Source organism: Myxine glutinosa, chromosome 2, assembly GCF_964187855.1.
Source record: "Myxine glutinosa chromosome 2, kmMyxGlut1.1, whole genome shotgun sequence".
Lineage (NCBI taxonomy): Eukaryota > Metazoa > Chordata > Myxini > Myxiniformes > Myxinidae > Myxine > Myxine glutinosa.
Window position 1 is genome coordinate 93,634,300 of NC_136262.1, and position 15,000 is coordinate 93,649,299.

A 15,000-nucleotide genomic window follows, 5' to 3' on the forward strand; every position below is an offset into this window, starting at 1 on the left:
GTGGCCATTGGTGCCATTCCAGGAGTCGTAGAAAGCTATATCCTCCTGCCATGAGTCGTCGAGGTCGACGATCCAGTCGTGGGTGTCCGAATCTTGCCATGAGACGATAGAGTTGGCCGGTTCGCCGAAGGCCTTTGGGTTCTTTCCATATGGCGAGAGGACCATCTCGGTAGCAGCAGTTGGTGTGGCCCATCCTGTGAAACATTTTCTCACACACACCATGATCAAATTCCTAGCCCCCCAATTATGATCAGTCAATGGAGAAACTCATTACATTTTCTCCATCCTGCTTTGTTGTCTTCCTATGTGCAACCATCATTTTTTGTAAACACATATTTGTAAACATCATCTCGTATTGCTTCCATCCCAGAAGTGTCTCAAAATCTGAAGCACAATTTTCCTCTATATTTGCCTGCATCTAATATTATTCACTCATCTCACTAATCATCCTGTGTAAACAAATTATCCACTGACTCATACCATAATTCACGTTATTAGCAGCTGGTAGTTAAATATCAAAATACATCAACTGGTATTCTTCCTTTGATAACCTCTCCCTTATCCTATTCAAGCGAATTTCGCACCGGTATAAACCACTGGAAAAATATTCCCTTTCCCTGCGCTTTGTCCAAGGTTCTAGAACCTAGAGTCAACCATGTAGAGTAAACATTTCTTTACACATCTTCTTAGGGGAAATTGCCCTATCACCTCCCCTTATGAGCAATAATTCAATTGCCCAATGTACCTGGTGGAGTTCTGTTCACCTGGTCTGCAGAGCCGTGATCCAATCTGCACCAGCACCCAATCACCTCTTCGATTGGGGTCAACCTGCCTGTAGCAATCTAACGCAATGTTATTAAACGAAATTCACAACTTTACATTCATTGGTCGCCCCAGTGCAAGCCAACCCCTTGTATCACCTTATCACAAAACAACATTCCACAACCACTTTCTCTTATTCCCTGCCTTTACCATCAACTTTTTCCAACCTTCTCCCTTTTCTCAGCAAATCCTGCAGATTCACTTGTCATTGACAAATAATTCATCTGATCCGACTTTCCTTTATCATCTTTGCACTTCCAACAACCTTCTTCAACACTTCCTCCCGAACCCTTTTCTTCAGACTCAACCCACATCAATACAATGTCCCCTTCCAGGCGCGTCTGTCTAGCCACTCACAAATTGTCCACAAGACAAAATCACCATATTTCACACCTCAGCTCTCGAGACCACCCAGGGGTCCCTTGAGAGATGCATCCTAATGTTAATCAGCTCTCGAGAGCTCAATTTTGGCCCATGAGCTTGCTCCATGGACTTCATGAACACAAATCGGACAGACAGACAGGGGTGAAAGCACCAATAACCACAATTACCTTCTGCCAAGCAAGAGGCAAGAGCAGTATCACTCCCTCTTCCCTCTGCCCACCATAACTGGCAGACAGACAATGGCGAGCCACAAGCCCCAACCCTACAAGGCTCCAGCTCCCATCCAAAGGATACAAACTCCCTCAGACTGGCATAATCTCTTTGCCAGCTTATGTACGAACCAAGACTGCAAACAAATAGTTTTCCAATAAAAATCAATTGTCACCCTATTGCACCATATTGGCAGAATTCACTTCAGCTCTCCACCACTCTTGTGTCGAGTGGTGCCCCAAAATGACATTGCACGAACCCTTTCAATACCTGTCTAAACCCACTGCCATTTATTCCTATGATTATTTTAACAAACCCATTTTCCTAATCCACCTGTTCAATTTTCATTTCACTTTAAAGTCAATCCAATGTCCTCTAATACCACTCTTAGCATCACATGCACCAATAGCTGCCCAATATTATTATGAATATTCCCAATATCCCAATAAACAAATAATAAAAGGAAATAACCTGATCTATTTATTGAAATAGAACTAATTCTCATGTTGGTCAATTTTCTCACCCACTGTGACTCACTCTCGTCAATCCTGCCATCCCATTCCCAACCACATTTCCAGCGAAGATGACGTCACTATTTCACACCTTTCCTCCCTTGAACAGCGGGAGTCCTCCAAGAGATGCATTCCGATGTAAATCACTTCAAAGCTCTCAATTAGCCCTCCTTGGAATCGCACCTTTAACATTACCGGTTCATCTCCATCAATAACTGCAAATCCTCCACTGCTCCCACTCTATCCTAACAGACTGCATCACTGAAATAAAATCCTGGCTTCAAATCAACTTCCTCAAACTTAACTATGATAAATCTGAAATAATCGCATCATCTTCCTTCGAACTCAGAGCACACTGACACAGTATGCATCAAACATTGGATTCATATTTCCACAGAACTCCACCACTCTGTTAAATTCTAAACATGCCCAATGGGCAATCCACTCTGCTCAGGGCTGAAAAATGCTGGATTCTAACTTTCAGCCCAAACACAGGTCTTGTCCGCCAGGCTGCAAAAATCAAAGCATTTTCAGTCCCCCTTTTGGCCCATACACTAGCCAGTGTAAGCCAGTCAAACATAAACAAAGAGGTTCCAGCAAGCTGTGACCTCCATAACTCTAAACAAATCCACTGGCACTTTTAAAACAAACCTTTTTTTTTCCAGTCACTTACTAAAATAAAGTGCAGCTCTTGTCCGTAGATATACGTTAACCAAGATTACATGAGACTTGACAACAATAGTACTGCCCCGTGGAGCAAGGCACCAGAGACAACTCCCCTCTCCACCTGGACTTACCCCAGGTAGAATTTGGCTACCTACAGAGAAAGTACTTGCACAACACATTTACAAACCAATTTGTCCCCTCGTTGTATTAGGGGACATCTCAAATGTTCCACCACAATTCACAGCAGGTGACCACCCACCTGCCTTTGAAGTCCTTCTCAATCATCTTTCCCACGAAAATTTAATCGATTTGTCTGACGCACCACGTCTGTCCAGCAAATTTTTGAGACACCCAAGCATGTCATAACACATGGGCTGTCCAATTCTGAGATCTCACGAAACCTTTTCTGAGGGTCAAATGTAACAGACAGACAGACCGGCAAATAGGCAGGGGCAAACCCCGAGGCCCCAGACACCATCACCACACACATACCCCGCATCACATGTCATTCTTACCTTTATTCAACGCATTCCGCAATCCCAAGTCAGCCCCGTTCAAGTCCCTGTCATGCCGTTGAATTAACACCCGGTCGGTTGACTCAGCCTATCATCTTTGACCTTTACTCCCATGCTAAATCTGGACTGAATCCCACATGGAATCTCAATAAAAAATCCAAACTGACACCTTTTATTTCTTAGCCCCCAATTTTACTCAATCAATTTCTACTTTTACATGAATATAATATCACTTCATCATACCCAATGTGGTCAGGTCGCAACAACAGGATATCTCACCCTTGACCTCTGACCCAAAAATGCATACTCATCCAATACACATATACAATACACAAGTAGCCAGTACTCATCGACCTTGCTAATTGCTGCAGGCAATGTAGGGAACCCCTTGTCAATCATTCACACGTCAATGCGTCAGCCAAATACACACAATAAACACAGATACACACATCAATGACAGAAAAATTCGATTTAAATGCAGATATGAGATCGTCATGCCATTTTTTTGACTCGGTGCGCACTTTCACCGTCACTCCCAATCCCTCCTACCTGTGAATACCTTACCTGGCCCCTTGCTGTGAGCCTATTCATCCCCTCTTCAGGCTCACCTGTCCTGTTGGTTTCTACCTGGATTTCTTTTTTCCTGTGCTTTATCTGCTTCAGCACTTCTCCTGCCTACCAGGTTTCTCCTACCTGGTACCTGCGTTCTTCTTCCAGTTTAATTTATCCTTCTCCAAAAATCACATAAGGTTCCTATTTCCAAATATAAAAACCGCACCGCCGCACCCGATCCCACTCAAACCACCTGCCCCCCCTTATCCTGCCATCCCCTGTCTCAATTCTCCCCAGTCTCCCCTACTGACCTCTCTGAACTCCTCATAGGAATGAAAACTGCCACCTGCACTCTTAACCCCATCCCCTCCAGCTTTGTCAAGGCCTCCCTTCCTGCTCTCTCTCCACTTATCATTGCAACAATGAACGCCGCCCTGTCTACAGGCATCGTCCCACCATCCCTCAAAATTGCTGCTGTTACCCCCATTCTGAAAAAACCTGGACTAAACCCTGACACCCTAAACAACTTCAGACCCATCTGTTCAACACTGCATTCAACATTTAACCCACAGCATTTAACCCCTGACTATCTCTTCTCCTTCTCCCTCCTTTTTGCTTTAAATATTTCCCGATTGATTCTTGTCTTTTGCAATTGTTTTTATGTTTTGCTATGCATTATGTTTTGCACTCTGTCAAAGCGTCTTTGGGCTTCCTGAAAAGCGCTATATAAAATAAATGCATTATTATTATTATTATTATTATTAAAAATCACCGATATCTCCCTCGAAATGCAAAACAAAACAATCCCAAAATCCAAACTCTGGCATCCCACAGCCCTCCTTGGAAGCATGCTCTACAATGCAGCACCACTTCCACTCTGCACAACATACACGTGCTCACCACAACACATCACTCCAAGCCATCTCATCACTCACGTTGTTCACAAAGGTGCAACCACAACTCCTGGCTGCATCATTTACCTTTCATGTCTCACTGTTTCAATCATTGTCTCTGGCTTGTTATAATCCCCTCGCCTGCCTCGGGCACGCGAATGCGTTCATGCCGTGCACAGCATGGTCCGCATTCCCGTCTCGATTCCATCCCGCGAGGGCTGTTACCACATTACCATGGCAACCTGCCTGCACGTCTCGGCTCGTGTGTTCACAGCTGGATTCCACGCCTCATGTATTATAATCCTCTGTTATTTCTCCTAACACTTGCTGCCTATAGCATATATTGTCAGAACTCCCTCCCTTGGGTAAAAACGCACAGGATGTGCATGCCTTAAATCCTGAGACAGGACGAAGAAGGCCTTGGGGGGGGGGTTATCAGATACACACATCCAGTGCGTAGCTTAACTTACTTATCCAAGCCCTTGCCGGGGTCTAGTCTTTCTACCTAAGACCTATTCTTATCCTTATTCTTATCCTTATCCTTATCCACCCACGCCGGGGTCTAGTAATCTTCCCACGCCGGGGTCTAGTTACCTACTTCCACGCCGGGGACCTGAGGGCTATCCCTCCTAACCTAGGGCGCCCTCCTTGCTCGATTCATTAATCCACTGGTGCTCTGCTTCAATTTGGTTCGAGATACATGCTCAAATACAGTCCAGAGGCCCCACGCATCCAAAAGGAAGAGCGGAGGCTTTAAATTTGGGTGTGCAAATATGCTTACCTCAGCCCATTATTGCCAGCGCTGGCCCTTAGCCTCCTCCCGACCTGAGGAGCGAGCCCCCCCCCCCCCCTCGACATGCATCTGGATGATCCTACTTCTGACACCAGATGATGGGTTGTCCCCCCCTTTGGAACTCAAGAAGAGGCACCTTGGAAGCAGCAAGTGAGGTTTAATAATCGAGCAAACACAATATTGCGGAGCACGCCTTGAAATCACAGGGCCTTGTCACACAAGACCGTGCAAGTCCAAGCCGCACTGAAATCATTCTGACACAAGATCCTTTATATAATCGAACAAAGCCTAAAAAAGCCTCCGCTGAAGTAATGACCTCAGACAGGAGAGATTAAGTTTAAAGGCACAGATGTGTGAAAGTAAGATAGTTCTCAGGCTATTCCTCCCAACAACCTGGGCTTTCAAGGACCAGGGATGCATTCCCATAATAAAGTTATATGATGTGAACATTTGGCAGTGAAACATATTAAGCCAGGCACACAAAGATCAAAGGATACATATTACATCATACTCTGCTCGAGGTTAACTTGAAGGCAAACAATAATTAAATGACAACTATTCCCATAACTTTTCTCCCTTTAGAAGATGCTGAAAAAACGTCTCCCAGGCTGGATCTGACCGAGCCGTGAAAGCAACAACATGTTTTGCATTGAATCTAGCTTTTTTGAAGCAAGCAAAAGAAAGACAATTATATATAGATTTCTCTGGTGCCCTGTGTCACGTGGTGTGTCCCCTGCCCCTGCTGCTAACCGACATATTTATGTGTGTGTGTGGGTGTGTATGTGTGTGTGTGTATATATGTGTGTGTCCGTGCCTGTGTACGTGTGTGTGGGTGTGTATGTATGTGTGTGTGGGGGTGTGTGTGTGTGTGCATGTGTGTGTGTATATGTGTGTGTGTATGTGTATGCATGTGTGTGTGTGTGCCTGTGTGTGGGTGTGTGGTGTGTGTGTGTGTGTGTGTGTGTGTGTGTGTGTGTGTGTGTGTGTGTGTGTGTGTGTGTGTGTGTGTGTGTGTGTGTGTGTGCATATATATATGTGTGTGTGTGTGTGTGTGCATATATGTGTGTCTGTGTGTGTGTGTGTTTGTGTATATATGTGTGTGTGTGTATATATATGTGTGTGTGTGTGTATATGTGTATATGTGTGTATGGGTGTGCACGCACATGTATTCACATGTTATCAGAAGTGAATACATTGTGTAAATGACATCATTTGTGCATCTGATAAATTGGCAGTCACCATTTTGTGGAACTGCATGTGGAGGTGCAGCATCCCACTCGATAGTCGAAATGTCACTCACGTCCATGCTCGTGGAATTCACACGGGTCACCCCACTCGTATATATATTGTTGCGGATATGGGGATTGCATTTTTTTTGATTGTGTGTATTGTATTGTGGTAAATTGTTGTGTAACATTGGTTGGATATGGCCCCTCCTGCCTCCAGAGTTGTGTAAAGGTAAAAAGGGCGTCTCGGTCGTTAATTCCATGAAACACCACATTGAAGGACACGATAAGACCCTTGTTCAGTAGCTTATATCTTATTATGTGTTTTAGAGTAAGGCCTTGTCTTCCAGTAGCATGACACTCCATTGCACCGAATCAATTAAGAATAGCTCCCCTTCAATAATTCCATTTCCCAGCCAAACTCTCCATCTGTGGGTAAAGCAGTTCACAAGCGTGGGGTGCACGCCCTCTCATTTCGCTGCTATAGTGAATATGTGCTCCGTGCTCTGTTTGAACAGGAGGGGCGGGGTCGCCAGGGAGAGGCAAGCCCAGGGCACGCCACGAAGGGCGGGGCTGTTCAGCCCCATGCCCAAATAAGGAAACAAGCCCATGGCTCGCCACGAGGGGCGTGCCGTCGGCACCATGCCCAAACAAGGAGACAAGCCCGGAGGATTGCCTTACAAGGTCACGAAACAAAGCACGGGGGGGAGGGCGGTACCGAAACCGAGGAGGGCGTGTGACACCCGCGCTGAAGGTGACGAGGAGAAGGGTGCGACGATCGCTGGGAGAGGATACACCAGATATACGGCAGAGGAGTCCAGGCGCGTAAGAGGGTTGGCAGTCCACCGGGAGAGAGTTCAGAGTTGCACCGGAGTTGAGTGAGAGATACGAAAAGCCTTTGACAAAGAGCCGTTTCAACCAGCCCCGTTTGAACCAGCCGAGTGACCCTGCCGGTGTGCGGTGTAAAGCCGAATACAAGGAGTTGCCGGCGTGCGCTGTAAAGCCGAATACAAGGAGCTGCCGGCTCCCCGCTTCCCACCCGGAGTGGACCCGCTCGCTGTGCCCTGTGATCCCACCTGCTCATCCCTCCAAACGATTCCTACCCTTCCATCCATTTGCGTACGTGAGTTTGTTTTGTTCGTGCTGTCCTGGGTAGTAAACTAAGTCTGTATAAGCTAGTAATTTTCACTGTGTCACCTGCGTTTTCATGTCACCTGTAAATAATCGTGACTGCTCTTTTTGCTTATGTGTGTGTAAATAATAAACCCCGTTACTCTTCTGTACGTCTTCTTCTTCCTCCTCTTTGCATTCGTCGTCTTAGTCTTTTCCACATTGAATATCTGTGGCGCAATACGGCCAACGTTTGGGTGAATCGGGTTTAGTCGGGGAACAACTGTTCGGCCGCGGTGCCATCGCTCGGCAAACAACATCCTTATCCGCGGACCGTAACAATATATATATACGTATATATATATATGTATGTGAGGTGCGTGTGTGTTTGTGTGTGCTTATGAGCCACAGATCATGCAATGACATCCCATGATTTTTCTGTAGAGCTTGAGAATCCGTGCTTGGGTGAGTGCGATGGCCATCGACATTATGGCCATTCCGATGATGACGTATCCCGAAGTGAGCAAAAAATATTCAAGGTGCTTGGGTACAATGTCACCAAGACCGATGGTGCTCACAGTCACGAAGCAGAAGTAGAAGGCATCAAGGTATTCCCAACTTTCCCAGCATGGTAACAATAATGTCCCAATCATCAGATAGGAAAGTACAATGAGAAAAATGAGGATAATGGGGACCGTTGGTTCCTGTGATTCCCCGTCACTGTCTCTAGCCTCACAGGTGGTTTCCCTTTGTTCTGATGTTGTATTGCCTGTGGAATCTGCACGGGCAGGTGATGCTCGAGTGTCATACTCATCTTTGTGATCTCCAGGTGGGGGAGTGGCACGCTTCTTGAGAAAGGTGTAGCAATGATTTAGGCATTTTGCCAACAGGCCTCCCAGATTCGCAAGGACGATTAACATCAGTGGAATGCCAATTGTGGCATAAATCATGCACACAGCCTTACCTAAGCGCGTACTGGGAGAAATGTGTCCATACCCTGTCGCACAACAAACACACAAACAAGGTCAATCCAGCCAAATAGTTTATACAGTGGCCTGCAAACGTATTCACCCCTCTACCGATAATGTCACATTTAGATGAATTAGGAATTTGAAGAAACAATTTTTCCAACTAAACTTTTTTTATTAATAACTGAAGAGATACAACTAAACACATTGTTGAAGGAGGTTACATGTCAGAAATGCCTGTAAAAATATGTACAAATCAAATTAACTGGTTGCAAAAGTATTCAGCCCCTTCGGTCAGTACTTGGTGTACGCACCTTTTGCAGCAATGACTGTTATGAATCTTTTTGGGAAAGTCTCTCCCAGCTTTGCAAAGTGAGATGGTGAAATCTTTGCCCATTCTTCACGTGAAAATTCTGCCAAGTTTGATGGGGATCGTCGATGGACTGCAATCTTCAAGTCTCCATAAATATTCAATTGGGTTTAAGTCAGGACTTTGACTGGGCCACTCAGGAACATTTATGTTCTACTTATGCAGCCACTCCAGTGTGAATTTACCTTTGTGTTTCAGATCATTGTCCTGCTGGAATGTGAATCTCCTACCCAGTTTCAGATTCATGGCTGACTCGAGCAGGTTTTCATCAAGGATTCTCCTGTATGTTGCACCGTTCATTGTCCCTTTTATCCTGACAAGCTTTGCCAGACCTTGTTGATGAAAAGCAGCCCCATAACATGATACTGCCACCACCATGCTTGACAGTAGGGATGTTGTTGACTGGGTGATGTGCAGTGTTAGGCTTGCACCAGCCATAACGCTTTGAATTTGGACCAAAAAGTTCAATTTTTGTCTTGGCTGACCACAAAACATTTGTACATACCTGCAGTATCATTTAGATGCTTTCTTGCAAACTCTATGTGAGCTTTTAGATGCATATTTTTCAGTAATGGCTTCTTTCTTGTCACCTGACCAGAGAAGCCAGCTTTGTGACGGGAATGGGATATTTTTGATTGATAAACACTGATCCCAATCTCGGACAAAGTGCCTTGCAGATTTTCAAAGTCATTATTGGATATGCAGGGCCATTCAGGAACATTATATCTTTCATTTACAGTGACCTCCCGAACCAGTTTCCTGCTTGCCCGACTGTTGAGTTTGGATGGCAACCTGATGTGGGGAGAGTCTAGCTGGTATGATACGTCTTCCACTTTTTCATGACGGATTTTACCGTAATCAAAGGGATAATGAGAGACTTTGAAATCTTCTTATTAATCCTTCCCTGTTATCTTGGAAGATTCTTCTCCATAAATTTATGTCTGAATTCTTTGGAAATCTTGGTTTTCATGTTTTCTTGCTCCTGGATCTCCTTGGTTGTTTGATCAAGTGAGCTGCACCTTAAAACTCAGATAAGTGGGGAAGCTTAATTTTTAATTTCATACACTGATTTCATACAGGTGCAATCTATTAAATTTATTGTATTACCTTTTAAACAAATAATTTGCTCCTGAAGTGATTTTGGGTTCATTCGGCAAAGGGTTTGAATACTTATGCAACTGATAATCTGATTTTCTCTGTTAATCTTACTTATTCATATTTTATCTGCATTTTTTTTTAGCTTTATCACTTTGGAATAGTTTCTGAAGACAGTATGTGAAGTTAGGTTTGAAAACATTTTGAAATAAGCTCAGGTGGCATCAAAATGTGAAAACGTTGGAGGGGGTGAATACTTTTGCAGGCGACTGTACCAATATAATGTCCAGAAAAGATCAACAAACTCTGTAGATATTTATTGTATATACTCGTATAAATTAAACTCGTACTTAAAAATTCAATAATCTCGAGATATAATTATGAATTGTTTTCATTCAATGCAGCATAGGCATGCCTACCCATCACTTTGCTAATGGAGTTAATTTTTAAAAAAACAGCATATTGTACTTCACAAACATATTGCATATCTGTCTGTGAATCTCAATAAGGATGTAAAATAAAGTGGGTTCATTAGGCAGTGGGTTCAGTGGGTTCACATGAAAAGGATATTGTATAACACTGCTGTTGTTGGTTGTGCACTCCTTCTGGGTAGTTTTATATATTTGCGTCCATGGATGGGCAGAATATCTTAAATTTACTGGCACCAAACTAGAAAGAAGAGGTAAAAAAGAATGTGTATTATTTTGCTTCATAATCAGGTGAAGACCTTTTGAGCCTTCCCCATTGGAGGTGATGTTGTTTGACGGACTCTTGGAATATCGTTACTTGTTTTAAATCTAATTGAGTTTTCATTAAATCTTTGTTAAATAAACTTTTATTCTAAACTCCATTTAAAACTGATAAGGAACAGCTGGCTTGGCAAGCGCTAGCTTGCTTCTTGGTAAATGAGCACAACCTGGGCTTCCTCCCTTTCAGTTTCATGTTAAACAGCAGAAGCGAGTTTCAAAAGTTCACTTTGAAAAAGGCCACTTTAGCGCCAGAAAGTGTCATGTTATTACCCCAAACACTTGTGGGGTATATACAGTCACATGAAACAGTAAGTACACCCCATGTAAAGTTTTGACTTTTTCAACATATTTCAACATACAGCTATTTGATCTTCATTTCAACAATATTGATAGATAAAGGTGACATAATATAACAAATATCATGAAACATTTAGATTTTGTCGTCCATTGTATAATTTAAATAAACATAAATGCAAATTTCGCATGTGGAAAAAGTAAGTACACCCCTACATTTATCACTACTTCAAATACCTAAAATTAGAATCAGGTGCACCAGCTCAGGTGCAAATGATTAGAACATCATCAGAGAGGATCTTGGAGGAACCTGTCTTATATAAACCTCAGACATTTAGTTTGGTTTGCTCTTTGTTGTTGAAGTGTGTGGCATCACCATGCCTAGATCAAAAGAGCTCTCTGAGGCCTTCAGAAAGAAGGTTATAGATGCCTACGAGTCTGGGAAGGGATTTAAAAAGATCTCCAAACAATTTGAAATAAATCATTCGACTGTCCGGAAGATCATCGACAAGTGGAGAAGATTCCAAACAACTGCCAACTTGTTCAGGCCAGGCCGGCCCAGCAAGTTCAGCCCGAGAGCAGACCGCAAGATGCAGAAAGAAGTCTCGAAGAACCCAGAATGTCATCACCGGACCTACAGGTAGCTCTTGCCACTGTTGATGTCAAAGTGCATGAGTCTACCATAAGAAAGAGGGTGCACAAATTTGATCTACATTGGAGGTGTGCCAGGAGGAAACCTTTGCTGTCCAGAAAGAACATCAGGGCAAGACTAAAGTTTGCCAAAGTACACCTCGGCAAAGACCAGCCCTTCTGGAACAATGTGCTCTGGACAGATGAGTCAAAGGTAGAGCTATTTGGCCACAGTACCAGAAGACATGTTTGGCGAAAACCAAAGACAGCATTTGACCACAAGAACCTGATGCCAACTGTAAAGCATGGTGGTGGAAATATTATGGTTTGGGGCAGCTTTGCTGCATCAGGGCCTGGGCAGCTCACCATCATAAAATCCACTATGAATTCTTCATTGTACCAGAGAGTGCTTGAGGATAATGTGAGGCCATCTGTCGGAAAGTTGAAGCTCAACCGAAGGTGGACCTTGCAACATGACAATGATCCTAAACATACCAGTAAATCCACCAAGGAATGGCTGAAAAGAAAGAAATGGAGGGTTCTGTAATGGCCAATTCAAAGCCCGGATCTAAATCCCATCGAGATGTTGTGGGGGATTTGAAACGACCTGTGCATGCAAGAAACCCCTCAAACATTGCACAGCTGAAAGAATTCTGCATGGAGGAGTGGGCAAAAATTTCTCCCAGTCGATGTCAGAGACTGGTAGACAGTTATAAGAAATGCCGACTTGAGGTTTTCTGCCAAAGGGGCCAATACCACCTATTAGAGCCAAGGGTGTACTTACTTTTTTCACATGCAAAATTTGCATTGATGTTTATTTAAATTATACAATGGACTTAAAGATGCAAATGTTTCATGATATTTGTTGTATTATATCACCTGTATCTTTCAATATTGTTGAAATAAAGATCAAATAGCTGTATGTTGAAATATGTTGAAAAAGTCGAAACTTTACATTGGGTGTACTTACTTTTTCACATTACTGTCGAGTACAGTAGATCTTCGCTCAGTTCTCGAAGTAAAACTTCCCTCACATATGTCTGGATTCCTCCAAATTTGTTAATTTAGTGTTATAAATAGCATTAGCGACTGTGTAAAAGCTAATCATACGTGTTTGTGGTTTATTATATTTTTACTCCTGGTGGAGGCCGTTGGGCCGTTGCTCCCATGAAAACGCCATGATAAGCTATTTATAAACGTTGTCTCGACGTTCGTTCAAGGAGGAAAAAACCCTTTGGGAGGTGGGATAGTATTGGTATTAATATTGTTTTGTAATAACATTAATATTATGCCATTATCATGAGTTTTGTTATTAGAAGAAGCTTTGGAAAAACGCTGCGATAAAGCTAAGTTAACATGGATATACACCTCAACACTCAACCCCATTGACGGCAAAGGCGTGGAAAACCCGCTCAGGGGAGAAAACCCCCTTGGAGAGGGGGGCAAACAACCTTCATTATGTAACCCTTCGTCATCCTCTCAAGTTTGGTTGTGATTGGATAAGTGACGACAGAATGTATGGTGGTCAAAAAATCATCAGACAGATAGACAGACACACCAAATTGCGTATTTTAGTATGATTCTTCACCATTGGGCATATTTGGTGTTTTCACAGCATAACTTAAACGTGGACGCCAGGGATATTTGAGCAACTGAGACGTCAGGCTTACATGACAGCTCGACAGAGATAGAGTATTTGCCTTTGAGCTGTTTCGTGTAGGTGTGATTCCCATCCAGACTATGAACTCTTTAGCCTTGTAATTTGTAGTCAGGTTGGAGGGGCAACAAATGCAGCCTCCATCAGATTGTACATCAAGCTGATGATCAGGTGCTGATCATCATCCAAGATAGCATGGTGTTGAACAGAGAGTAGACTAGTTATCAGTGGCACGATGACCAAATTCCAAATTCCTACCCTGATTAGGTCTGCAAAGTCTCATGCTTGGTCTGAAAAGGTCATTTAAAGGTCATTTGGTCATTAGGTCTATAAATGTCTGTAAAGCCAAATTATTTGAGTTAGAATTATACCACCCCATTGCCCACCATTGCCTATCACAATGTCCTGTGGTGTCGCCAAAGTTTGCCAGATGAAATTAGAATTGCAATTACCACTGACTTCAGTAAGTTAACAATCAAATGAAGCTTTCATCAAAATGATTATGATTGACCATGAGTCATGCTTGAGCAACAACTGTTGAAGTGGCAACAGTATTGAATTCCAAACAAAATAAGTTATATTGGGATGAAGATTACCAATGGTAGTAAATATGGTGCAGCAGAAGAACACTGAGCCGATGAAATTCCATTCCATTTCTTCCTTGGTTTCTGGTGATAGATAATTCAGTTCAGAGTAAAGAAAGCTCCGAAACTCGTCCAGGTCGTTGTCACCGGATGCTGCATACCCCATTTGAAGAAACATCGATAAAAGAAATGCGTCTCTAGCAAAAACCTTTATCCAATTACTCGAACATGAATTATATGCCGCTTGGCATGTTACAGTGGTTCCATCTTTTCACAACATTGAACAAAAACAAAAGGCTACGTACATCACCTGTGCAAAACAATGCCCAACTATGATACGAATAATCTTGCACAGTGGAGTTGAGATGGTTGTGTAGTGTGTACATACATCAAAGTAAATGTTTTGTATCGATTGGTTCCGCGGTTTCAGAGAAATTGTTTTTTATTTATATTTCCTTTAATCCAATATGTCTGCCAAACCACGAGACTGATGACATCATCACTGTCAACAATTTTTCCCCATCAGTAGTCCATTATATCTGCAAAGTTTTGTATCGATCGGTTATGCCCAAGAAAGTCCATTGCATCCGTTTTGACCTTCATCTCTACCCTAACCAAATTCATGTCTCTGATGAAATACTGCTGTAGCTGACCTTATTAGTATCCCTGGCAGGATAGCTTATGGATATGTGCTCTAACCACTTAGTTCGAATGTCAACCCAGGTTTAAACAAACTGCCATCCTGGCGTTTCCTAATTAATGGCCATTGGGAAGAACTTATACCGGAGGACCTGTCTGCTAGCGCTGAGTTTTGGTGGATGTTAAAGAGCCCATTGTGTCTATTGAAGAAGAGTAATCCAGTTGTCGTTGGCAGCCTGAACAAATTCCAAATTGCTGCCATCTAAACTCAAGCCATTCCTGGCGCAGCTATTTCGTGAAACGGGGGCCAACCAACACCAAAAGAAGGGGT